This window comes from Thalassophryne amazonica, chromosome 14 (assembly GCF_902500255.1).
Source record: "Thalassophryne amazonica chromosome 14, fThaAma1.1, whole genome shotgun sequence".
Lineage (NCBI taxonomy): Eukaryota > Metazoa > Chordata > Actinopteri > Batrachoidiformes > Batrachoididae > Thalassophryne > Thalassophryne amazonica.
Window position 1 is genome coordinate 82,994,683 of NC_047116.1, and position 26,207 is coordinate 83,020,889.

Sequence of the window (26,207 nt, forward strand, 5' to 3'; positions counted from 1 at the left end):
GCCCAACAGATCGCTCAACTTAATTCCATGATGCAGCAGCTTGCCACCAATATCACACCTCTAGTTGCCCAGCCTCCACCACAGCCAGCTCCTGCTCCACCTCAGTCTCCCGCTTTATCTCCGCAGCCACTCAGAGAACCTCATGTTCCAGACCCTGACCACTACTCAGGTGATATGGGAAAATGTGGGAGGTTCCTGCTTCAATGTTCCCTAGTTTTCAGTCAAAAACCTATAACATATGCTACTGATTGTTCCAAGATAGCATTTGTCATGGGGTTGCTAAAACGGAGGGCTTTGGACTGGGCAGTAGCCATGTGGCAAGGTAGACCTCATGTTCGTAATGACTGATACCTTTGCTGGAGAACTCAAGAAAGTCTTTGATCATCCTGTCCAGGGAAAGGAGGCCTCTAAAAGGTTACTCTCCATTCATCAGGGAGCTTGTAGTGTGGCTGAATATTCTGTTGAGTTCAGAACACTTGCCACTGAAGCAGGGTGGGATGATGTTTTTGTCAATGGACTGTCCGAACAGTTGAAGGACGAGCTAGCATTGAAGGATGATTTGGATAATCTTGACACACTTATTTCCACAGCAATTAAACTCGACAATCGATTGCGTGAGAGATGCCGGGAGCGGTCCACACGTCAAACATCAACACTCCCCCACAGAAGTACCCCAGCTCATTCTTCTGCTGTTTTGCCAGCTCCTATGTCTGCTATGTCCCAAGGTAGCACATCCTTAGCTGGTCAGGAAGTGGAAGCCAGGCAACTTGGTCGAGCCAAACTGACACCCAGTGAGCGTCTGCGTAGAATCAGAGCTGGTGAGTGCATGTATTGTGGTCAAGTTGGCCACTTTGTCACCACATGCCCATCACGACCAAAAGATTGGGCTCACCAGTAAATATGGGAGCGCTGGTGAGCCAAAGTATATTCACCTCTGGCTCCCAAACTAAAATGTTACTTCCTGCTAACATTTGTACACAAGGCGTCAGTTTGCCTCTCACTGCTTTAGTTGATTCAGGTGCTGAAGAAAATTTTATGGATTCCCAACTAGCCTCTCAAGCAGGCTTCAAAAGCATTCGCCTGGACACTCCACTGGTAGCCAACATCCTGGATGTTAAAATCATCGCCAAGGTAACCCACTGCACAGAACCCTTACAATTAATGATTTCTGGAAACCATCAACAGCTGATACAATTTAATCTGATTTCAACTCCACACACCCCAGTAATACTTGGATATACTTGGCTAAAGGTTCATAACCCACACTTCGATTAGACTAATAGAAAGATCTTGAGTTGGAGCACTTTTTGCCATTCCAAGTGTTTAAAATCTGCTCTTCCCCCAGCTGGAGCCTCAGTCTCTCATCCGGAGCCACCAGATTTGTGTTCAGTGCCAACAGAGTACCATGATCTGGGTGAGGTTTTTAGTAAGGAGCGGGCCCTATCTCTTCCTCCTCACAGAACCTATGACTGCACCATCGACCTTCTTCCAGGTGCCACTCTGCCTTCTAGCCACTTGTACAACTTGTCTCGTCCTGAACACAAAGCTATGGAAAAATATATCAAGGACTCTCTGGCTGCAGGTATTATCCGCCCTTCCTCTTCTCCTGTCGGTGCTGGGTTTTTCTTTGTAGAAAAGAAGGACCATACACTTCACCCTTGCATAGATTTTTATGGGTTAAACAATATTACAGTCAAAAACAAATATCCTCTACCTCTTATAAATTCGGCATTCCAGCCTCTGCATGAATCCACAATCTTTACCAAACTAGACCTAAGAAATGCATACCATCTTGTCAGAATTTGTGAAGGGGACGAGTGGAAAACCGCATTCAACACCCCTCTTGGACACTTTGAATATCTTGTTATGCCATTCGGACTTACTAATGCCCCTGCAGTCTTCCAAGCTCTTGTTAACGATGTTCTCCGTGATTTCCTTAACAGATTTGTGTTTGTCTACTTGGATGACATTTTAATCTTTTCTCGTTCCCCAGATGAACATGTCACTCACGTCCGTCAAGTTCTCCAGAGGCTTCTGGAGAATAAGCTGTATGTAAAATCAGAAAAGTGTGAGTTTCATGTCCAAACAGTAAGTTTCCTGGGCTACATTCTGGGCAGCGGGCATGTGATGCCTGACCCAGCCAAGATTCAAGCAGTCATAGATTGGTCTCAACCTGAAAATCGAAAACAGTTGCAGAGATTTCTTGGATTCGCAAATTTTTACAGATGATTCATAAGAAATTACAGTCAAGTGGCAGCCCCTTTAACTCGTCTTACTTCCTCAAAACTTCATTTTGTTTGGTCTCCTGAGGCAGAGCAGGCTTTCAAAGATCTCAAAAAACTCTTCACAACCGCCCCAGTCCTTGCTCATTCAGACCCGTCCTTGCAGTTTGTAGTGGAGGTCGATGCCTCGGATATTGGTGTAGGAGCTGTACTTTCCCAAAGGTCCCCTTCTGATCAAAAACTGCACCCCTGTGCATTCTTTTCTCGACGCTTGACCCCCACTGAATGCAACTATACTATTGGAGATCGTGAACTTTTAGCCATTAAATTGGCCCTGGAAGAATGGAGACACTATCTTGAAGGCTCAGAGCATCCATTTGTCATGTGGACAGACCACAAAAACCTGTCTTACATACAATCGGCTAAATGGTTAAATTCCCGCCAAGCTCATTGGGCTTTGTTTTTGGACGCTTTAACTTTACCTTAACTTACAGAGCTGGGTCAAGAAACATCAAGCCCGATGCACTCTCAAGACTGTTCTCTCCCACGGACTCACCTGAGCAAGTTGACAACATTCTCTCTCCTTCCTGTGTGGTTGCATCCATATCCTGGGAGATTGAGTCTAAGATCAAAGAGGCCCAAGAAACCAAACCAGATCCAGGTAATGGACCCCCTAACTGTGTGTATGTTCCTCAATCTGTTCACTCGCAGGTTTTGCAGTGGGTCCATACTTCTCATTTTGCATGTCATCCTGGAATGGGCTGTACATCTGCCCTTCTTCGTCGTCATTTCTGGTGGCCCACTATGGAACGAGACACCAGAGAATATGCCCAGGCCTGTACAGTACGTGCCAGGGGTAAGACTTCAAACCAGCGCCCATCAGGACAGTTATGCCCTCTGCCTGTTCCAAGTCACCCATGGTCTCACATAGCAATTGATTTTGTCTGCGGGCTCCCCATGTCTCAAGGTAACTCAGTAATCTTAACCATCATTGATCGCTTTTCAAAATCAGTACATTTCGTGGCCCTTGCAAAGTTACCATCAGCTCAAGAGACTGCAGATTGTTTGGTCCAACATGTTTTCAGACTCCATGGCACACCACTCGATATAGTGTCAGATCGTGGTCCTCAATTCATCTCTCAAGTGTGGGGAAGTTTTTGCCAAGCCCTTGGAGCCAAGGTGAGCCTTTCCTCTGGGTTTCAGCCACAGACCAATGGACAATGTGAAAGGGCCAACCAGGATTTGGAGGTAGCTCTTCGATGTGTTGCAGCTCAGAATCCCTCTAGTTGGAGCGAGTACCTCCCATGGGTGGAATATGCTCATAATTCCGTTCCATTAGCTGCGACTGGTATGACGCCATTTGAATGTGCTCGTGGCTATCTACCACCTTTGTTTCCAGAGCAGGAGAGAGACACTGCTGTACCATCTGTCAAAGACCACCTCAGCCAGTGTCGTCGGATCTGGAAGTGTGCCCGTGCTGCTCTACTTCGTTCTGCTGAGCACAACCGGGACATTGCTGACAGGCACAGGAATCCTGCCCCTACTTATCAAACAGGACAGAAGGTTTGGCTCTCAACAAAAGACATTCCCTTGCAGGTTGAATCTAAGAAGTTGGCACTGCGTTATATTGGGCCATTTGAGATTGAAAGGGTCATCAACCCAGCACTTGTCCATTTGAACTTGCCTGCTTCGATGCAGACTCATCCAAGTTTTCATGTGTCTAATCTGAAGCCTGTTCATGAGAGTCCGCTCTGCCCGCCTGCCGAGCCCCCTCCTCCCCCCAGTTGTCGATGGCCACCCGGCCTTTCGGGTTCGTCGTCTCTTGGATGTGCGGCAGCGTGGTCGGGGTTCCAGTACCTTGTTGATTGGGTGGGTTATAGGCCAGAGGAGCGGTCCTGGATCTCTCATGCTCTCATCCTTGATCCTGAGCTGCTTGTGGAGTTTTATCATTCCCATCCCGACAAGCCTGGTGGTCCGCCTGGGGGTGTCCGTTATGGGTGGTACTGTCACACTCCTCAACCTCCTCTCCACCTACCTGGGCGTATCTTCCAGCCTCCTGCAGCACAGCTGGCAATCATCTCCAATCAGCCTCCATTTTAAGATGCAGTGCAGCCCTTCACAACTTGCCAGTTTATTGTTTCTGATAGTCAATGAAAACCCGCCTGCCTGCTACTCATCTGTTTGCCAGCCTGCTACTCACCGGTTCATCTGCTTACTACTTACCTGTTTACCTGCCTACTACTACCCTGTTGCCAGCCTGCTACCTTCCTGTTCACCTGCCTGCTACTTACTAGTGCACCTGCCTGCTTACACTCCTGCCTTGGTACCTGCTCCTCAGTCTCCATTTAAATTGAATAAATACTTTGAAACCATTTTTGGATTTGAGTTTGCTTTTGGGTCCAATTACAAACTGTGACAGTTTCGTTTTTATCATATGCTGTATTATGTGTTAATTCTACTGTTGCCACTTGTCAGTTCTAATTTAGTTTTGGCTTTTTATTTTCTTGTTTTTGCACTCTGAGTTTCACTGTAGTCATTGGTTGCATTTCCCTTTACTCTTTAGCCACGTGGTGAGTTCTGTTCTAGTTAAGTTTCTGCTCTTTATTTTCTGGTTCCTGTCATATGAGCACTTAGTTTGTGGTTTTCAGTTCATCTGCATGTTTAGGATTTTTATCTCTGTTGGTTGTGGATGGTGTTACTTGCACTTAGTTGCTTTGTCTGTCATGCCCACCTGTCATTCCTCTCTTGTCTTGTCTGGCCACACGCCTTGATTATTCCATCTGTATTTAAGCCCTCACTGTCTCCCTGTCCCCTACCAGTTTGTTGAAGTCCTTTCACATCCTTGCTTTTTACCACAGTCTTGTTTGCCTTGTTTTGACCTTGCTTGTTTTTTCTGATCTCCGCCACACCATGAACCAGTCCCTTACCTGTTTTTTGAACCACATATCTGCTTCTCGATTACCTGTTACCTCCTTGCTTTTTTTTTGATAAAGCATTTTATTACCTCTACTCCTCTGTCTGCATCATGTGTCCTACAAGCCTCTGTGCCACACTGCCACAAACCATGACAACTTGAAGTTGCCTTACGTATATTTTGTTCCATTGTATTCATTGTAGTTCCTAGTATGTCTTTACTTATATTAAATGGCATGATGGAGCATCCCTGAAATGATTAAGACACTCAATAACTGTAGATGACTTTAATCTCCCTTAAAATGTTAACAGACCTTTTTTAATGCTACAAAGTCATATGGCAAATGGACTGCATTTATATAGCGCTTTTCCATCTGAATCAGACGCTCAAAGTGCTTTACAAATAATGCCTCACATTCACCCCGATGTCAGGGTGCTGCCATACAAGGTGCTCACTACACAACGGGAGTAACTAGGGGATTAAAGACCTTGCCCATTTTCCAGTCAGGCTGGGCTTTGAACCCAGGATCTTCTGGTCTCAAGCACAGTGCCTTAACCACTAGACCATCACCTCCCCCATCATTTCCTTGCAATATCACTGCCTTTGGTTCGACAGCAAGTCTTGATTATTATGCTGATGAATTTGCATGGAAGAGCAGGGATACGACATCATCTTCCACCTCCCCTGCCAATGCCTTTTTTCTTTCCATTCATTTATTCCCCCTAAATAAATAATTGAAGTTGTGTTATGACAGAATACTGAAGGGAAGCTGGAATAGCCATTGCAAGCTGCAGATGATGACAAGCTGAAAGTCCACTGGAGCCCATTTGATTTGTGCATGAGAATGAAATGAGTTAAAGCATGGTATGATAGCTGCCACTGTACTGGGCTGCTATGTATTCCTGTCAGATTCAGCTGCAAAGTGCTGCTGCACAACCATGTACACTAGAGACCACATACAGATGATGAAATGTTTTAATAAAGACAGCATGGCAAATGCACACTGAAAGTAAAACAGTTCCTGGTTGTGATGTGTTTTTCATTGGCCATTTAAAGGTGTCATATGCCCTTTTTTGGCAGGATGATTTATTCCTAAAACATCTTTCACACATGGAGCCTGAACACATCAAGGGGAGATGTGATGATGCACTTTGTGAGAATGCATATGCCCAAATAAGTTGGCCAAGACATTAAACTGATTTTAACATTCCAGCTCCTTACTATCAAGCTGATGAACCATATTTTCTGGACTATAAGTTGTTGTTGTTATTTCTGTTTTTTTTTTATCTTGCTAAAACAAAGTTGGGTTATCTTGCCAAAATGAAATTTTGCAAGATATGTTACTCAGTAAGAGTGTTTGTTTGTTTGTAATCATTGCATTTTTCACATTTTACTTGCTCTGCACCACACAGTTTACATTGCAGACTCTTGCAACTTCACAAATAGCAGTCCTAGGAAGATACCTTTCAGCACACAAAAGGATCAAGGTTAAGTCAAAGGTCAAGGTCACAGGATGGTCAAACATAAAATTCAACAAAACAACGTTCCTGTTACAATTTTTGAAATTTTGAAACTTCAAATTTGGCATGAATATAGTGATTGGCCTTGCCTATAAGCCATTTCCTGGGATAAGGGTTCAACCTTGATCTTCAGGGTTTCACTTGAGGTCAAAGGTAACCTAAATTAGGTCAAATTTCAGAGTTGAGTAAAACATGTCGTGTAACATACAAAAGTTATATTAAAAGTTTGAACTTATGTCATTTGATGACATTATCATGAAAAAAACGTGCAAAATTTTGAATTTTTAAGGGTGTAAAAGTGTGTGTAAATCATCATTGCAGACTCTTGTATATTCACATACAGTAGTCCTATGAAGATATCTTTTGACACACAAATGGGTCAAGGTCAAAAGTCAAGGTCACAGAAAGGTCAAACAGTAAAATTACCATAAATTAAACTTTGCTGGTCACAATTTGTGTTATTTACCTCCAAATTTGGCATGAATATAGTGAATGGTCTTGTCGATCAGTCCCTCTTCATGGTGATCATTCCACCTTGTAGTCTGTCTTGTTCATCTTTTGGCAAGATACCGTTCACCCTCAGGGTGACAGGTTTCATTTTTGTATTTTTTTTATTGTTTGGGAGGTCCTGTGGCATATATACTTAAGTGACTTATGTTTGAAAAAAAATAGTTATTATCTATGGCCACCACATGGCACCATCGACATGGTGCCAAGTTGCTCCTGTATGCTGAATGAGGTATTGTGGCTGTGTCCCAATTCAATGGCTGCATATTTTGAAGGCTGTAATCATCGGGCACTTAATTCATCAAGCGATGCTTTTGTCATACTATCATGCAACTGCAATGAAACCAGAAGAAAACAGAAGAGTTCTTACTGCTATTTACATGACGATACCTGCAGTCCATAAGGACTGATGCTGAAATCCATTCATTAATTTTCTAAACCCCCTTCTTTCAGTTAACAATCACATGAGGGCTGGAGCCTATGCAGCAAAATCACCAGTGTTATATTAACACTGGCAGTGTACATATGGCCCCACACTGGGTCAGTGTAGGGCCATATGTGCACTGGCAGTCTGAATTTGACAGTGTCTGTGTCAATTTAACACTGGTAATGTTTGCAAAATGTAATGTGTACCACAGCAGGCACATTCACACCTGTGGTTAATTTACAGTTTCCAGTTCACCTAACTGCATGTGTTTGGAAGTGGGAAGATGCTGTAGGTCCCAGAGGGAACCCACAACAACAAATGGAGAACGTGCAAACTCTACATGAACAGGTCCAATTCAGAATCAAATGGAGGACCTTCTCGCTGTGAGGCAACAATGCTAAGCACTAAGCCACTGTCTTGGTGAATATGATGCCATCAGCTTGGTGCACCAATCTTTGGGAAGTTTTGCCCATTCCTCTTTGCAGCACCGCTCAAGCTCCATCAGGTTGGATGGGGAGAGTCAGTACACAGCCATTTTCAGATCTTTCTAGAGATGTTAAATCAGATTCAGGTCTGGGCTCTGGCTGGGCCATTCAGTGACATTCACAGAGTTCTCCTGAAGCCACTCCTTTGATATCATGGCTGTGAACCCTCACCCCAGTCTGAAGTCAAGAGTGCTCTGGAGCAGGATTTCATCCAGAATGTCTCTGTACATTGCTGCATTCATCTTTCTCTCAATCCTGATGACTCTCCCAGTTCTTTCTACTGAACAACATCTTAACAGCATGATACTGCCACCAACATGGTTCACTGTGGGAATGGTGCCTGCTTTCCTCCAAATATGATGACTAGCATTCATGCCATTGTTTGTCATGGTCTGAGAGTCCTTCGGGTGACTTTTGCCAAAGTCTAGACAGGCAACCATGTGCCATTTACTAAGGAGTGGCTTCCATGTAGCACTCTACCATACAGGCCTGGTTGGTGGATTGCTACAGGGATGCTTGTCCTTCTGGAAGGTTCTCCTCTCTCCACAGAGCAAAGCTGGAGCTTCGATAGAGTGACCATCGGCTTCTTGGACACCTCCCTGATTAACGCCCTTCTCCACTGATTGCTGAGTTTAAATGGGCCACCAGCTCCAGGAAGAGTCCTGGTGGGTCCCAACTTCTTCCATTTACAGATCATGGAGGTCACTCTACTCACTGGGACCTTCAAAGCAGCCAAAATGTTTCTCTACCCTTACCCAAATTTGTGCCTTGAGACATACCTGTCTCAGAGTTCTACAGACAATTCTTTTGACTTCATGTACTGTCAAGTGTCAGACCTTATATATATATAGACAGGTGTGTGCCTTTCCAAATCATGTCCCATAAACTGAAATTACCCCAGATGGACTTCAATTAAGCTGTTAATACATCTCAAGGATGATCACTGAAAACACGATGCACCTGAGTTCAATTTTGAGCTGCATAAGAAAGGCTGTAAATACTTGTGTACATGTGATTTCTTAGTGTTTATTATTATTATTTATAAATTTGGAAAAATCTAACCCCTTCCCCCCTGTTTCACATTGTCATTATGGGGTGTTGTGTGTAGAATTTTGAGGAGACAAATTAATTTTGGAATACAGCTGTAACATAACAAATGTGTAAAATTGAAGCACTATGAATACTTTCTGAATGCACTGTACCTCAATTAATCATTAGTCATGGGGAGCTGGAGCCTATACCAACAGCCCTAGGGCATATGACAGGGTACACTGTGGACAGGCCACCAGTCTGTCACATGACAACATATAGACAGTCAAACATTCATTCACACATACACTCCTATGGTCAATTTAAATCCAATTGACCTACCCTGCATGTCTTTGGATGTGGTTGGAAGCCGGTACACTTGGAGAGAACTCACACAAACTCAGGGAGAACATGCAAACTCAACACACAGAAAGGGTGGGAAAGCACAACCCTCTTGCGTGAGTAATCGGTGTTAACTACAAAGCCACTGTGCCACCCTACCCCTCAGCTAAACTAAACTAACTAAAGATTTTCCAGTGGGTGAGTACATATCAAATACAGTGTCTAGGTGGGTGGTACATGTATGAAAGGGCAACTCCAAACAATGACAATAACCTTTAGAAATGCACCTGTATTCAGGTTTGTTATACTGTGACTGTGTCAAATAATGTGACAGTCACTGATGGGATACAGCCAAGAAAATATTACAACATTACCCCAGTTTATTTTGTACTTTTGAATTTGGAATTAAAGCAGCCCTGGGCCGTAATCTAGACCTAAAAGCCAATTTGTGGTCTGAGAGAAAGAGGAAGTATTGGTCTGCACTATATTGCACTGATCTCTTTTTTTCTCCATTTGTATTTCTTTGTTAGATGGAAATATTGGATAAATGGATTTAAATGAAATATGACATAAAGATAGACCTTGTGTTTGGTGTTTTTTATTAGTCAACTGGGATCTGAAGTTTGATCACTGAGCTTTGATTCTTTTCCCTTTTATCCTGCAATTAGGAAAAACTAATCAACAATCCTGATTACAGGCAGACAGACAGATGGTAATGACAACATAAGCCCCTTGGCGGGGTACAAATATTAGCAATCAGGATCAAAGATCTGGATCAATGTTCAGCAGGAAGAATGTCTGATCATTAAGATTAAGTTATTAATCTTGATGAAATATCAGAACCACATATCATTAATACAGATGAAGGCTTGATGATGAAGATTAAAGGTCAACAATCAGGATCAAATATCATGATTAAAGGTCAGCAGTCACCATGAATTAGAATCTGAATACTACATTTAAGGAAATTCATTTGGCATTCCTGAATGTACTCCTCAGACTGGCCAGCATGTTGTGTTGGGTTGTTCAAAATGACATGTCAGCAACATCCTCCTCTCTCACACAGCCTTGAGTGAGTGCAGCTCCACCACCCCCCACACACAAACAACATCCTAGCCTTACGGATCAGTTTGCTGAATCTGTTTGTGTCTGTTGATCTCAGCCTGCTGCCACACAGACTCAGAGAACATCCTCAGCACTGACCTTCAGAAACTAAAAGCGGCTCTGACCATTCCTGCAGTCCGTCCCTGTATTTTTAGACAAGTTTAGTTTATTGTCCTCCATAATATAAGCATTACACCATGATGGTTTGGCGATGCAGATGAAAGGTCAGCAATCAAGAACAAAAACCAGGATGAAATATGAGGATCAATGGTCAGCAATCAGGAAAAAACAAACACATTTTAATCACAGGTTTGGTGATTAAAATTAACTCAGCGATTGTGAACAAAAATCAGAATCAAATAATAAGATCAAAGGTCAGCAGTCACGATGAAGGTTTGATGTCAGTGCCTTTTGTTTTTGGGTTTATGTACAGGCTTGTCTTTGTTCTGTATACAATTTATGTGTTATTGTTCATTTCCCGAACCCCCTTTGGTTTTCTTTGTGTGTGTGTGTGTGTGTGTGTGTGTGTGTGTGCATTCCCTCCACTGTCTGTCATTTGTGTGTGTCCTAGCCATGTATGTGGGGCCTGTGCCTTGTGTGTGTCTGTAATCCCCTGTGCTCACCCCCCTGTGTGCGTAGGTCATTTGTGTTTGTCATCCTTGTGGTCTGTCTCCCGTCAGTGTTTGTAGACTATCTTGGTTCTCATCATCTGTTGTCTGTCCATGACTTTGCGGGTTTTGTCAGTATGTCTTCGGTATATGTTCTTTGGTTTATCAAGTTCAGTTTCCCCGTTTTGTCAGTGTTCACTTTTGAGTTCCATGTAAGTTTTTTGTTCATTTGTCTCTTGGTTTGTTATTTGATCATTAGTTGAGTTGTTTATCATTTATCCTGTAGTCTTTTAATTCCACAGTTTGTTGGTGTTGTTGTTTTGCATTTTGTATTCTTGATGTTGTAGTTTGGTTTCAAGTCTCAGGTTTTGTTTCATGGGCAGCATGGTGGGTTAGTGGTTAGCACTGTTGACTCACATCAAGATGATCATGGGATCAATTCCCACCTGTGGCTTTCCTGTATGGAGTTTACATGTTCTCCCTGTATTTGCGTGGGTTCCCTCCAGGTGCTCGAGGTTCCTCCTACATCCAAAGACATGCAGATTAGGTCAACTGGAAACTTTAAATTGTACGTACGTATGTGTGCAGGTGTGGCTGTGTTTGTTTGTCTATATGTGGCCTTGAGACAGGCTGACGTCTTTTCTAGTGTGTAACCTGCCTCATACCCTGTGACTGAGAGGCTCCAGCCCCTTGTGACCCTGGGTATTGTATCACTTCCTGTTCCGGAGCACAGCGGTGTTTTTCTGTATCTGTTAGCTGTTTAATCTGCGCAGTTAGATTGATCTAGTTATCTAGATTACGATTTGTTTCCCAGTGTAATCTTTACGTGCCTTAACTAAAGCACTCATTCTGCTGAATCACCTCTAAATTATTTACACATTATTCACTTTGCGAGTACTGACGGGGACTAGAAGGAGAGAGCATATCTCACCCATATTGGCCTCTCTTCATTGGCTTCCTGTTAATTCTAGAATAGAATTTAAAATTCTTCTTCTTACTTATAAGGTTTTGAATAATCAGGTCCCATCTTATCTTAGGGACCTCGTAGTACCATATCACCCCAATAGAGCGCTTCGCTCTCAGACTGCAGGCTTACTTGTAGTTCCTAGGGTTTGTAAGAGTAGAATGGGAGGCAGAGCCTTCAGCTTTCAGGCTCCTCTCCTGTGGAACCAGCTCCCAATTCAGATCAGGGAGACAGACACCCTCTCTACTTTTAAGATTAGGCTTAAAACTTTCCTTTTTGCTAAAGCTTATAGTTAGGGCTGGATCAGGTGACCCTGAACCATCCCTTAGTTATGCTGCTATAGACGTAGACTGCTGGGGGGTTCCCATGATGCACTGTTTCTTTCTCTTTTTGCTCTGTATGCACCACTCTGCATTTAATCATTAGTGATCGATCTCTGCTCCCCTCCACAGCATGTCTTTTTCCTGGTTCTCTCCCTCAGCCCCAACCAGTCCCAGCAGAAGACTGCCCCTCCCTGAGCCTGGTTCTGCTGGAGGTTTCTTCCTGTTAAAAGGGAGTTTTTCCTTCCCACTGTAGCCAAGTGCTTGCTCACAGGGGGTCGTTTTGACCGTTGGGGTTTTACATAATTATTGTATGGCCTTGCCTTACAATATAAAGCGCCTTGGGGCAACTGTTTGTTGTGATTTGGCGCTATATAAAAAAAATTGATTGATTGATTGATTTTTAGGAATCCGCTAGCTTAGCGTAGCTACTAGCTCTTAGCCGATTTAGCATGGCGGCTTCTCCTGTCTCTCCCGCACTTTTCTGCTCTGGGTGTGAAATGTTTAGTTATTCCTCGGCCTCCTTTAGCAGTAATGGTACTTGTAATAAGTGTAGCTTATTCGTAGCTTTGGAGGCCAGGCTGGGCGAATTGGAGACTCGGCTCCGCACCGTGGAAAATTCTACAGCTAGCCAGGCCCCTGTAGTCGGTGCGGACCAAGGTAGCTTAGCCGCCGTTAGTTCCCCCCGGGCAGATCCCGAGCAGCCGGGAAAGCAGGCTGACTGGGTGACTGTGAGGAGGAAGCGTAGCCCTAAACAGAAGCCCCGTGTACACCGTCAACCCGTTCACATCTCTAACCATTTTTCCCCACTCGACGACACACCCGCCGAGGATCAAACTCTGGTTATTGGCGACTCTGTTTTGAGAAATGTGAAGTTAGCGACACCAGCAACCATAGTCAATTGTCTTCCGGGGGCCAGAGCAGGCGACATTGAAGGAAATTTGAAACTGCTGGTTAAGGCTAAGCGTAAATTTGGTAAGATTGTAATTCACGTCGGCAGTAATGACACCCGGTTACGCCAATCGGAGGTCACTAAAATTAACATTAAATCGGTGTGTAACTTTGCAAAAACAATGTCGGACTCTGTTGTTTTCTCTGGGCCCCTCCCCAATCAGACCGGGAGTGACATGTTTAGCCGCATGTTCTCCTTGAATTGCTGGCTGTCTGAGTGGTGTCCAAAAAATGAGGTGGGCTTCATAGATAATTGGCAAAGCTTCTGGGGAAAACCTGGTCTTGTTAGGAGAGACGGCATCCATCCCACTTTGGATGGAGCAGCTCTCATTTCTAGAAATCTGGCTAATTTTCTTAAATCCTCCAAACCGTGACTATCCAGGGTTGGGACCAGGAAGCAGAGTTGTAGTCTTACACACCTCTCTGCAGCTTCTCTCCCCCTGCCATCCCCTCATTACCCCATCCCCGTAGAGACGGTGCCTGCTCCCAGACTACCAATAACCAGCAAAAATCTATTTAAGCATAAAAATTCAAAAAGAAAAAATAATATAGCACCTTCAACTGCACCACAGACTAAAACAGTTAAATGTGGTCTATTAAACATTAGGTCTCTCTCTTCTAAGTCCCTGTTGGTAAATGATATAATAATTGATCAACATATTGATTTATTCTGCCTAACAGAAACCTGGTTACAGCAGGATGAATATGTTAGTTTAAACGAGTCAACACCCCCGAGTCACACTAACTGTCAGAATGCTCGTAGCACGGGCCGGGGCGGTGGATTAGCAGCAATCTTCCATTCCAGCTTATTAATTAATCAAAAACCCAGACAGAGCTTTAATTCATTTGAAAGCTTGTCTCTTAGTCTTGTCCATCCAAATTGGAAGTCCCAAAAACCAGTTTTATTTGTTATTATCTATCGTCCACCTGGTCGTTACTGTGAGTTTCTCTGTGAATTTTCAGACCTTTTGTCTGACTTAGTGCTTAGCTCAGATAAGATAATTATAGTGGGCGATTTTAACATCCACACAGATGCTGAGAATGACAGCCTCAACACTGCATTTAATCTATTATTAGACTCTATTGGCTTTGCTCAAAAAGTAAATGAGTCCACCCACCACTTTAATCATATCTTAGATCTTGTTCTGACTTATGGTATGGAAATAGAAGACTTAACAGTATTCCCTGAAAACTCCCTTCTGTCTGATCATTTTTTAATAACATTTACATTTACTCTGATGGACTACCCAGCAGTAGGGAATAAGTTTCATTACACTAGAAGTCTTTCAGAAAGCGCTGTAACTAGGTTTAAGGATATGATTCCTTCTTTATGTTCTCTAATGCCATATAACAACACAGTGCAGAGTAGCTACCTAAACTCTGTAAGGGAGATAGAGTATCTCGTCAATAGTTTTACATCCTCATTGAAGACAACTTTGGATGCTGTAGCTCCTCTGAAAAAGAGAGCTTTAAATCAGAAGTGTCTGACTCCATGGTATAACTCTCAAACTCGTAGCTTAAAGCAGATAACCCGTAAGTTGGAGAGGAAATGGCGTCTCACTAATTTAGAAGATCTTCACTTAGCCTGGAAAAAGAGTCTGTTGCTCTATAAAAAAGCCCTCCGTAAAGCTAGGACATCTTTCTACTCATCACTAATTGAAGAAAATAAGAACAACCCCAGGTTTCTTTTCAGCACTGTAGCCAGGCTGACAAAGAGTCAGAGCTCTATTGAGCTGAGTATTCCATTATCTTTAACTAGTAATGAGTTCATGACTTTCTTTGCTAACAAAATTTTAACTATTAGAGAAAAAATTACTCATAACCATCCCAAAGACGTATCGTTATCTTTGGCTGCTTTCAGTGATGCCGGTATTTGGTTAGACTCTTTCTCTCCGATTGTTCTGTCTGAGTTATTTTCATTAGTTACTTCATCCAAACCATCAACATGTTTATTAGACCCCATTCCTACCAGGCTGCTCAAGGAAGCCCTACCATTATTTAATGCTTCGATCTTAAATATGATCAATCTATCTTTGTTAGTTGGCTATGTACCACAGGCTTTTAAGGTGGCAGTAATTAAACCATTACTTAAAAAGCCATCACTTGACCCAGCTATCTTAGCTAATTATAGGCCAATCTCCAACCTTCCTTTTCTCTCAAAAATTCTTGAAAGGGTAGTTGTAAAACAGCTAACTGATCATCTGCAGAGGAATGGTCTATTTGAAGAGTTTCAGTCAGGTTTTAGAATTCATCATAGTACAGAAACAGCATTAGTGAAGGTTACAAATGATCTTCTTATGGCCTCGGACAGTGGACTCATCTCTGTGCTTGTTCTGTTAGACCTCAGTGCTGCTTTTGATACTGTTGACCATAAAATTTTATTACAGAGATTAGAGCATGCCATAGGTATTAAAGGCACTGCGCTGCGGTGGTTTGAATCATATTTGTCTAATAGATTACAATTTGTTCATGTAAATGGGGAATCTTCTTCACAGACTAAAGTTAATTATGGAGTTCCACAAGGTTCTGTGCTAGGACCAATTTTATTCACTTTATATATGCTTCCCTTAGGCAGTATTATTAGACGGTATTGCTTAAATTTTCATTGTTACGCAGATGATACCCAGCTTTATCTATCCATGAAGCCAGAGGACACACACCAATTAGCTAAACTGCAGGATTGTCTTACAGACATAAAGACATGGATGACCTCTAATTTCCTGCTTTTAAACTCAGATAAAACTGAAGTTATTGTACTTGGCCCCACAAATCTTAGAAACATGGTGTCTAACCAGATCCTTACTCTGGATGGCATTACCCTGACCTCTAGTAATACTGTGAGAAATCTTGGAGTCATTTTTGATCAGGATATGTCATTCAAAGCGCATATTAAACAAATATGTAGGACTGCTTTTTTGCATTTACGCAATATCTCTAAAATCAGAAAGGTCTTGTCTCAGAGTGATGCTGAAAAACTAATTCATGCATTTATTTCCTCTAGGCTGGACTATTGTAATTCATTATTATCAGGTTGTCCTAAAAGTTCCCTAAAAAGCCTTCAGTTAATTCAAAATGCTGCAGCTAGAGTGCTGACGGGGACTAGAAGGAGAGAGCATATCTCACCCATATTGGCCTCTCTTCATTGGCTTCCTGTTAATTCTAGAATAGAATTTAAAATTCTTCTTCTTACTTATAAGGTTTTGAATAATCAGGTCCCATCTTATCTTAGGGACCTCGTAGTACCATATCACCCCAATAGAGCGCTTCGCTCTCAGACTGCAGGCTTACTTGTAGTTCCTAGGGTTTGTAAGAGTAGAATGGGAGGCAGAGCCTTCAGCTTTCAGGCTCCTCTCCTGTGGAACCAGCTCCCAATTCAGATCAGGGAGACAGACACCCTCTCTACTTTTAAGATTAGGCTTAAAACTTTCCTTTTTGCTAAAGCTTATAGTTAGGGCTGGATCAGGTGACCCTGAACCATCCCTTAGTTATGCTGCTATAGACGTAGACTGCTGGGGGGTTCCCATGATGCACTGTTTCTTTCTCTTTTTGCTCTGTATGCAGCACTCTGCATTTAATCATTAGTGATCGATCTCTGCTCCCCTCCACAGCATATCTTTTTCCTGGTTCTCTCCCTCAGCCCCAACCAGTCCCAGCAGAAGACTGCCCCTCCCTGAGCCTGGTTCTGCTGGAGGTTTCTTCCTGTTAAAAGGGAGTTTTTCCTTCCCACTGTAGCCAAGTGCTTGCTCACAGGGGGTCGTTTTGACCGTTGGGGTTTTACATCATTATTGTATGGCCTTGCCTTACAATATAAAGCGCCTTGGGGCAACTGTTTGTTGTGATTTGGCGCTATATAAAAAAAAAATTGATTGATTGATTGATTGAATTGGATTAAGTGGTTGAAGATGAGTGAGTGAGTGTCGAGGATTTGTTTCACAATCAGGTTTTATGCCCTTGTACCTTTTAATGTCTGTTTAGTCACCTTGTGTTCCTTTAGTTCCTCACGTGTCTCTGTTCTTCCTGTCCTCACTGATTCCTCACATCTGAGTTAATTATTTCTTGTTGCTTTTAAGCTGCACCTGTCATGTACAGGACTACTAAATCATGAGGGTTGGACCCCAGAATGCAGGCAGCAGACACGAGAGGATGGGTGCAAAACCTCTGGTATTTTATTCTCTAGGTAGGCATATAAGAGTGAACAACAACCCCAGGTGACAAAATCCAAACGGCAGTTAGAGTATTTAGTATTGTGACACAAAATCAGACAACAAAACACAAACAGCTACCAGACTCTATAGTGTCAGTGAACCAAAGTCCAAAGTGACAAACCTAAACTACTCCCATAGATTGTAGTTACTGTGACACAAAAAGTCCAAGGTGAGAAAAATCCAAAAAGCTGCAAGAGTTAAAGTGGCAAACAATTGATGCCATAAACCAAAAAGCCCACCATCATTAATCAACTGTGAGAAGGGCACTTACTACACAAACCCAGCATGGAGGGGGGAGGTGATAGTCTAGTGAATAAATGTTGGGCTTTAGACCAGAGGATCCTCAGTTCAAATCCCAACCTGACCGGAAAATCACTAAGGGATCCTGGGTAAGGTCCTTAAGCCCCTAGTTGCTCCCAGTGTGTCATGAGTATCTTGTATGGCAGCACCCTCACATCGGGGTGAATGTGAGGCATTATTGTAAAGTGCTTTGAGCGTCTGATGCAGATGGAAAAGTGCTACATAAATGCAGTCCATTTAGTGTGGGTGTAAAATGACAGACCGTGAATCAAGATTGATGAACTTAAAGCAGTTGACCGGCAGAGTGGAACCGACTTAAATACCAAACTAATTAAGGTGTGACAGGTGAAACACATCCTTGCAGGACAACACATGAATACTGAATGAACAATGAGTGACTACAGAGACCTTTAAAGGTGAGGAGATAAACAAAAGCAATGGGAGTGACAAAAGAAACCTGATAATCACAGTGTTATTAAAATAATACAAAAGTGGAAATCCTCAATAAACAAAGACCCACACGAAAGAAACCGGACTTGACTCCAACAGAAAAACATCATAAAAGTAACAGGGCCCAGAATACACACACACACACACACACACACACACACACACACATATATATATATATATATATATATATATATATATATATATATATATATATATATATATATAGAAGGTCTGTTAGAAAAGTATCAGACCTTTTTATTTTTTGCAAAAACTATATGGATTTGAATCATGTGTGATTGCACCAGCCAAGCTTGAACCTTCATGCGCATGCGTCAGTTTTTCGTGCCTGTCGGTTGTGTCATTCGCCTGTGGGCAGGCTTTGAGTGCACACTGGTCCACCCCTCTCGTCGGATTTTCATTGTCAGGAAAATGTCTGAATGGCTGGAGCAGTGCTGCATCAAATTTTTCAAGAAACTGTGTGAGACAGCCAGGTGGAAACCATTCGGAAAAATTCAGATGGCTTTCGGTGAAAATCCTATGGGCATCACACAGATTAAGGAGCATTACAACCAGATTAAAGACGGCCCACAGCGGCTGAGGGCGCACCGCGCTTCAAGCGGTCATCAACAGGCTGAAATGACCAGATCATTTCCAAAGTGAAGGCTGTGTTGATCCGGGACATCGTGTGACTACCAGAGAAATGGCAGAAAAGGTGGACATCAGCCATTTTTCGTCAGATTCCACTTTTACAGGAGATTTTGTAATGAAAGACGTGCGGAGGCATTCGCGTGTTGGGACGAAGCCGCAATGGCGTTAGGTTTTCCACCATTCAGAAGATTCAGATGGCTTTTGGTGGCTTTTTAGTCGAGTGAGTATCCGAGAAATTGTGGAGAGCTGGGCATGTCACAACATGTCCCGTGAGACTTCCAACACGGACTTGCGTTTGTTCTCCGCCATTGCGGCTTTGTTCCGACGCGCAAATGCCTCCACACGTCTTTCATTACAAAATCTCCTGTAACAGTGGAATCTGACAAAAAAATGGCTGATGTCCACCTTTTCTGCCATTTCTCTGGTAGTCACACGATGTCCCGGATCAACAGAGCCTTCACTTTGGAAATGATCTGGTCATTTCAGCCTGTTGATGGCCGCTTGAAGCGTGGCGCGCCCTCAGCCGCTGTGGGCCGTCTTTAATCCGGTTGTAATGCTCCTTAATCTGTGTGATGCCCATATGATTTTCACCGAAAGCCATCTGAATTTTCCGAATGGTTTCCACCTGGCTGTCTCACACAGTTTCTTGAAAAATTTGATGCAGCGTTGCTCCAGCCATTCAGACATTTTCCTGACAATGAAAATCCGACAAGAGGGGTGGACCAGTGCTCACTCAAAGCCTGCCCACAGGTGAATGACGCAACTGACAGGCGTGAAAAAAACTCATGCATGCGCACGAAGGTTCAAGCTTGGCTGATGCAAGTGCACATGATTCAAATCCATATAGTTTTTGCAAAAAATAAAAAGGTCCAATACTTTTCTAACAGACCTCATATATAAAGAATAAGTGGAATAACAACCAACAGGAGAGTACACGAGGAGACAGCCCAATACTCCAGGGATGGAACACTCGGAGATCGACAAGCTGACAGGCACCACGCACTGTTGTCAGGTCAAACCATGGCAACGGTGCATGGCACAGGACCAGAAAGACATGGCAGAGAGACATGAAGAGGTTCACACTCATCCATCCACACACACACACACACACACACACACACACACACACACACACACACACACACACACACACACACACACACACACACACACAGACTACGGTGAAACAGACATGAACACCCACACACACACACGCATACCATGGGGAGCACGCCCACATGCACCAAAAACACACACAGTCATCGACATGAGTGATCAAGAGAGGCAGCCACACACACACTCACACCATGCACACACCCACATACAAGCTCAATTGGGAGACAGCCAGGACAACATACCAGGACATAGACACTCACACATGATATGACACTGAGGGGAAACACCCACTCGACAAACACAGGAGACTGACAAGATGGGGTACAAAACTATACAAAAAGACTCAGAGACACAACATGGAACCAAACCCCAACAGGACCTGTTTGCTTGTTACTTTGCCAGTCATTTGACATTGTTAGGTGTTCTCGTTGGTCTCACCTGTGGCCACTATGTTTTGTAAGTACCCCATGTTCATTGTTGTGTACTTTGTCTTCAGCTGTCAGTAGTTTTGTCATCTCATTTGCACTTCCCATTAAATGTAAGCTATATATTTTGTTTTGGACTCTTTTTGTATTCATGTCCCTGCAAATGTGAGTAATCAAAAATAAAGATGGGATCAAATATTAGTATCAAAGGTCAGCAATCAGGATAGTTTGCGATTAAGAATAAAGGCCAGAAAACTGATCAGAAACAAACATAAGAACCGGATTTTAGGATCAAATGTTACCAATCAACAAGAAGTTTTGGTGAAAATGATTAAAGGTCAGCAAACAGGAGGAAGGTTGAGTTATTAACATTAAAAGTCAGCAATCAGGAAAATAAATTGGGATCAAATATTATTATTATTAAAGCTCAGCAATCGAGATGACTTGGTTGGTAAAGGTCAGTGATCAGGAATGAAAATAAAGATGAAATATTAGGATTAAAGCTCAGCAAACAGAATGAAGATTTAGTCATTCCGATTAGAGGTCAGTTCATTCAGATCGTTGTTTCAGATTACTATCAGAACCAAAACTCACTAATCAGAAGCAAAGATCTGGATGACAGGTCAGCAATAAAAAGAAAAAGTAAGCAATGGGGATCACTGGGATCAGGGCCAGACCTGACCACATATAGGCAAGTCAGACCACAGTCTGCAACTCATGCCTGCATATACCCCTCTCTGGAAATTCAACCCTACCACCATTAAAATGATCAAAACATGGCCAGACGGTGCTTCTCAGCAGCTGCAGGACTGCTTCAACAGCACTGACTAGGACATCTTTGAGGATGAGGACCTGGATGTATTTATGGACTGTACTGTGTTACATCAATAAGATAGATAGATAGATAGATAGATAGATAGATAGATAGATAGATAGATAGATAGATAGATAGATAGATAGATAGATAGATAGATAGATAGATAGATAGATAGATAGATAGATAGATAGATAGATAGATAGATAGATAGATAGATAGATAGATAGATAGATAGATAGATAGATAGATAGATAGATAGATAGATAGATAGATAGATAGATAGATAGATAGATAGATAGATAGATAGATAGATAGACAGACAGACACAGAACACACATACAAATGACAAGTGATCAGGACATGTTATAAACTGTTTAAAACTGCTATGGCAGAAGGGAAAAAGCTTTTACTAAAGCGTGCCTGATTCGACTTCAGAATTCTGTACCTGCGACCAGAGGGCAGCAGGCAGAAGTAACAGTGGAGAGGATGATCAGAGTCTGTGCTGGTTGTCTGGGCCATGCGTATGACTGTCTTATTGTTGAGTTGTGAGAGGTCCATGGTGGGCAAGCTGATGATTCTGGATGCTGTGTGATTGACCTTAATAAGTTTATTTCTGTTAGTGATGGAGAGCATATTGAAGTAACAAGGTGAACAGTACAGAAGGATGGGTTGAATGATACTGGAGTATAACAATAACAGGAGTTTTGGGGTGACAGAGGGAGCACGGAGCTTACGAAGTATATGGAGTCTTTGCTGGGAACGTTGATGGATGTCAATGACATGTTGATCAAAGGTGAGCTTATTGTCCAATATGAATCTGAGATATTTGAAATGATTGACACGCTCAACTGTTTTGTTATGAATGTTAAAGGGGGCCAAGTCTGGGGTGTGTGATTGAGTATGAATCAGCAGCTCCTTAGTCTTGTCCACATTAAGCTCCAAGATGTTATCCGAGCACCAATTAGTGAAGTGGGTAACAGACTGATGGAAGGCGATTATGGAGTTACTGTCCTTGAGAAGAGCAAGAATGGCTGTGTCATCAGAGTATTTAAAATATATAGTTGTGAGTGAGGGGCTGGTGCAGTCATTGGTGTAGAGGGTGTACAAGAAAGGGCTGAGTACTGAGCTGAGAGCTGAGAGACATCTGGGTCTACCCCAATCAGAAACCCTGGATGACCAGAGAGGTGAAGCAGCTGCTGAAGGACAGAAACTTCACCTTCAAAGCTGGTGATAGGGCTCTCACCAACCTGAAGAGAGACATCAGGAAGGCAAAGGAGGCTATCAGAAGGAGGTTCAATGACCACCTGGACAGCAACAAAAGCAGGCAGGCATGGATGCAATCCAGCATCTCACCAACTACAAACCTGGCATCATAGCTGCTAAAGGTGATGCCGCATTGGCAGAAGAGTTAAATCTCTCCTTTGCTCGTTTTGATACTGTTGCACCAGGAGCAGCCACATTGCCTCCAGCAGCCAGGAGCAACTTCACGGTGGGGGAGCACGAGGGGAGCCACACACTGAGGGTTGTCAACCCATGCAAAGCAACGGGCCCTGATGGCGTCTCCAGACGGGTGCTGAAATCTTTCCCCTTGAATCCGGGGAAAGATGGCGCCGGCATGCTTGGCACGCCGTCTTGTACTGGCGATAGTTGTATGTTTTTTAATCATACTGTGTTTGATGACAAGGTCCATTGACTCTCTGCTGAGCTATAACCGCTATGAGCTTTTGAAAATAAAATCTGCGGTGGATTCGGTGGAGGCATATCGTAATAGTGGAACTTATTTTTCCCCTCTGCTGGCTAATGTTCCTGCGTATCTGTCGTGCACCGGCATCTTACCTGTCAAACGAAAGAAGAGACATCGAGGGAAGCGTGGGGGTACTCTTGTCAAGCTGAAGCTTTGGCTGACACATTCTGCAGATTTGTACAATATCCCCATTGAATATATGGACTGTTTTCGTTGTTTCACGTCGCGCCGCACCTTGAACTTTTCTGGCGCCTGGCTGGTTCCTGTGGTTCCTCCGCTTGATGTGGAGCCCTGGACGCTACGTACCACCAAGCCATGTCGAGCTGAAGTCTCTCCAGGCATAAACCACGCCAACCTCCGAGGCCTTAGCCAGGTAGCTTCGGAGGCTAATACACAGATTATCAACTGTGCGCTAGTTAATGCGCATTCCGTGATGAACAAGACTTTCATTTTGCAGGATTTCTTCTCCACACACTTTTTGGATGTATTGTTTGTGACTGAGACTTGGATCTCTGCAGGTGAGTCCTCAGCTTTTGTTGACCTGGTTCCTTCGAACTGCTCATTCATTAATGTTCCAAGAAGCAGTGGTCGGGGTGGTGGCATTGCTACTATTTTCAGAGACAGTTTGGCATATAAACGTATTGTGCATGGATGTTTTTCATCATTTGAATTATGCTGCTTTGAACTGGGACACCGCAATCCTGTGTTGTGCGCACTTATCTATCGCCCACCCAAGCACAACAAAGATTTTTTAAATGATTTCTCTGACTTGCTTGCAGCTGTTATTCCACAGTATTATCGAATCTTACTTCTGGGTGATTTTAATGTTCATGTTTGCTGTCCGTCCAAGCCTTTGGCTACTGAGTTTTTAGAATTGATTGATACCTTTAATTTTATGCAACATGTTACTGAAGCAACACACATATTTGGTCATAGGTTGGACTTGCTTTTAACTAATGGTTTTGATGTCAGTAATGTTCAGCTTTTGGATGCAGTGTTCTCTGATCACCGTCCGGTGTTATTTAATTTTATTTTGGACAGCAGTAATAAACCCAGTGTTTCTGCATGCTATCGGCGGCAGCTGAGGCCAGGAGCGGGAGATCATTTCTCCTCCCTTTTTGTGGCCTCTAAAAACAATGTAGCTGTCACATGCCAAGACACAGAACAAATTGCATCTACTTTTCTTTTGGCATGCAATACTATTATGAACACTATTGCTCCACTCAAACCTATGCGCCCTAAACCCAGGCAGGAGCCCTGGTTGAATGAAACTGTGCGACAGGCCAGACGTGATGTAGGAAGGCGGAGCGCAAATGGAAGAAAGATGGACTGACCGTCTCCTATCAAATTCTTTAAAAAAGTTGGAGAAAATTCCAAAATGTGGTCAGGTCTGAAAAGGCAAAATACTTTTACAATCTAATTTCTGATAACTGGGACAAACCTCGTGTGCTTTTTAAAACTATTGGATCTTTGTTAAACCCTGGCCAATCCACCACTTTGCAAGCAACTCAAGTTGTTTGTAATCGCTTTTTAAATTTCTTTTGTGATAAGGTCGCCAGTATTAGGGCTGGGATGACTGTCACTTCGGCCAGTTCAATCATGGCTCACACCTGTTCTGCTGTGTTAGACCGGTTTGAACCTGTGTTATTTTCAGATTTATCAAATATTGTTTAAAATCTCAAACCTTCATTTTGTCCCTCAGACTGTATACCCCCCACGACTCTTTAAAGAGGTCTGGGGAACTATCGGCCCAGATGTTGTTGTTTTGGTCAACAGCAGCCTTATGTCAGGAAAAGTTCCTGCGTTTTGTAAGCAGGCTGTAGTTGAGCCTCTTTTAAAGAAAGCGAGTCTTGATAACTCTATCTCTAATTATAGGCCCATATCTAAGCTTCCTTCTATTTCAAAGATTTTGGAAAAAGCTGTTCTTGTACAACTACAGGTTTTTAGAAATGAACAACATTTTAGACAGTTTTCAGGTTTTTAATGACCTGTTTTTAATCACTGATTCTGGTGATTCCACCGTTTTGGTGCTTTTAGACTTGACTGCTGCCTTCGACACAGCTGACCATGCAACTCTTTTATCTCTTCTTGAGAACTGTGTGGGTGTCAGGGGGACAGCCTTGGACTGGTTCCATTCTTACCTTACAGGCCGTTCTCTTCACCCTATACCTTCTCCCGTTAGGTCAGGTGTTTAGAAAACATGGCATATCTTATCATCTTTATGCAGATGATACTCAAATTTATTTGCCTATTAAGAAGAATTCTAGCAGCCCCCTGACACCCTTGCTTGTGTGCCTGGAAGACGTCAGGGCTTGGTTGGCTCAAAATTTTCTTATCTTAAATGAGAACAAAACCGAGGTGATTGTGTTTGAGCCCAGTGTTGGTTCCACAGTTCGATTAGACCTGGGCCCTCTCAGTCAACACATGAAGCCCACAGCCACCAACCTTGGCGTCATTATGGACTCTGATCTTAAACTGGACAGGCAGGTCAAGGCGGTTGTTAAATCCAGCTTTTATCAGCTTCTTCTTTTAACCAAAATTAAATCAATTTTATCCTTTTCTGACTTGGAGCGCGTCATGCATGCTTTTATTTCTTCACGCCTGGACTACTGCAATTCACTTTTTTTTGGAATTAATCAAAATACACTTCACAGATTGCAGTTAGTCCAGAACGCTGCTGCATGCCTCTTAACTGGGAGCAAAAAACATGAACATATTACACCCATTCTTGCGTCTTTGCACTGGCTCCCTGTTAATTTTAGAATTGATTTTAAAATTTTATTATTTGTTTTTAAAGCTTTAAATGGACTGGCCCCACAATATATTGTAGACCTCCTCCAAATTTACTCCCCAGCGCATGCTCTGAGGTCTGAGGGCCAGTTCCAGCTTGTGGTGCCTAGGACGAGACTTAAGACCAGGGGGGACAGGGCCTTCTCTGTGGCTGGGCCCAGACTCTGGAACGCTCTGCCTCTCCACGTTCGAACAGCCCCCACAATGGAGTGTTTTAAGTCTCGTCTGAAGACCCACTTTTATTCTCTGGCTTTTAGCTCTGCATGAGTTGTATGGTCCTCTGTTGTCTTTGGCCTAGTGTTTTATTTATTGTTTT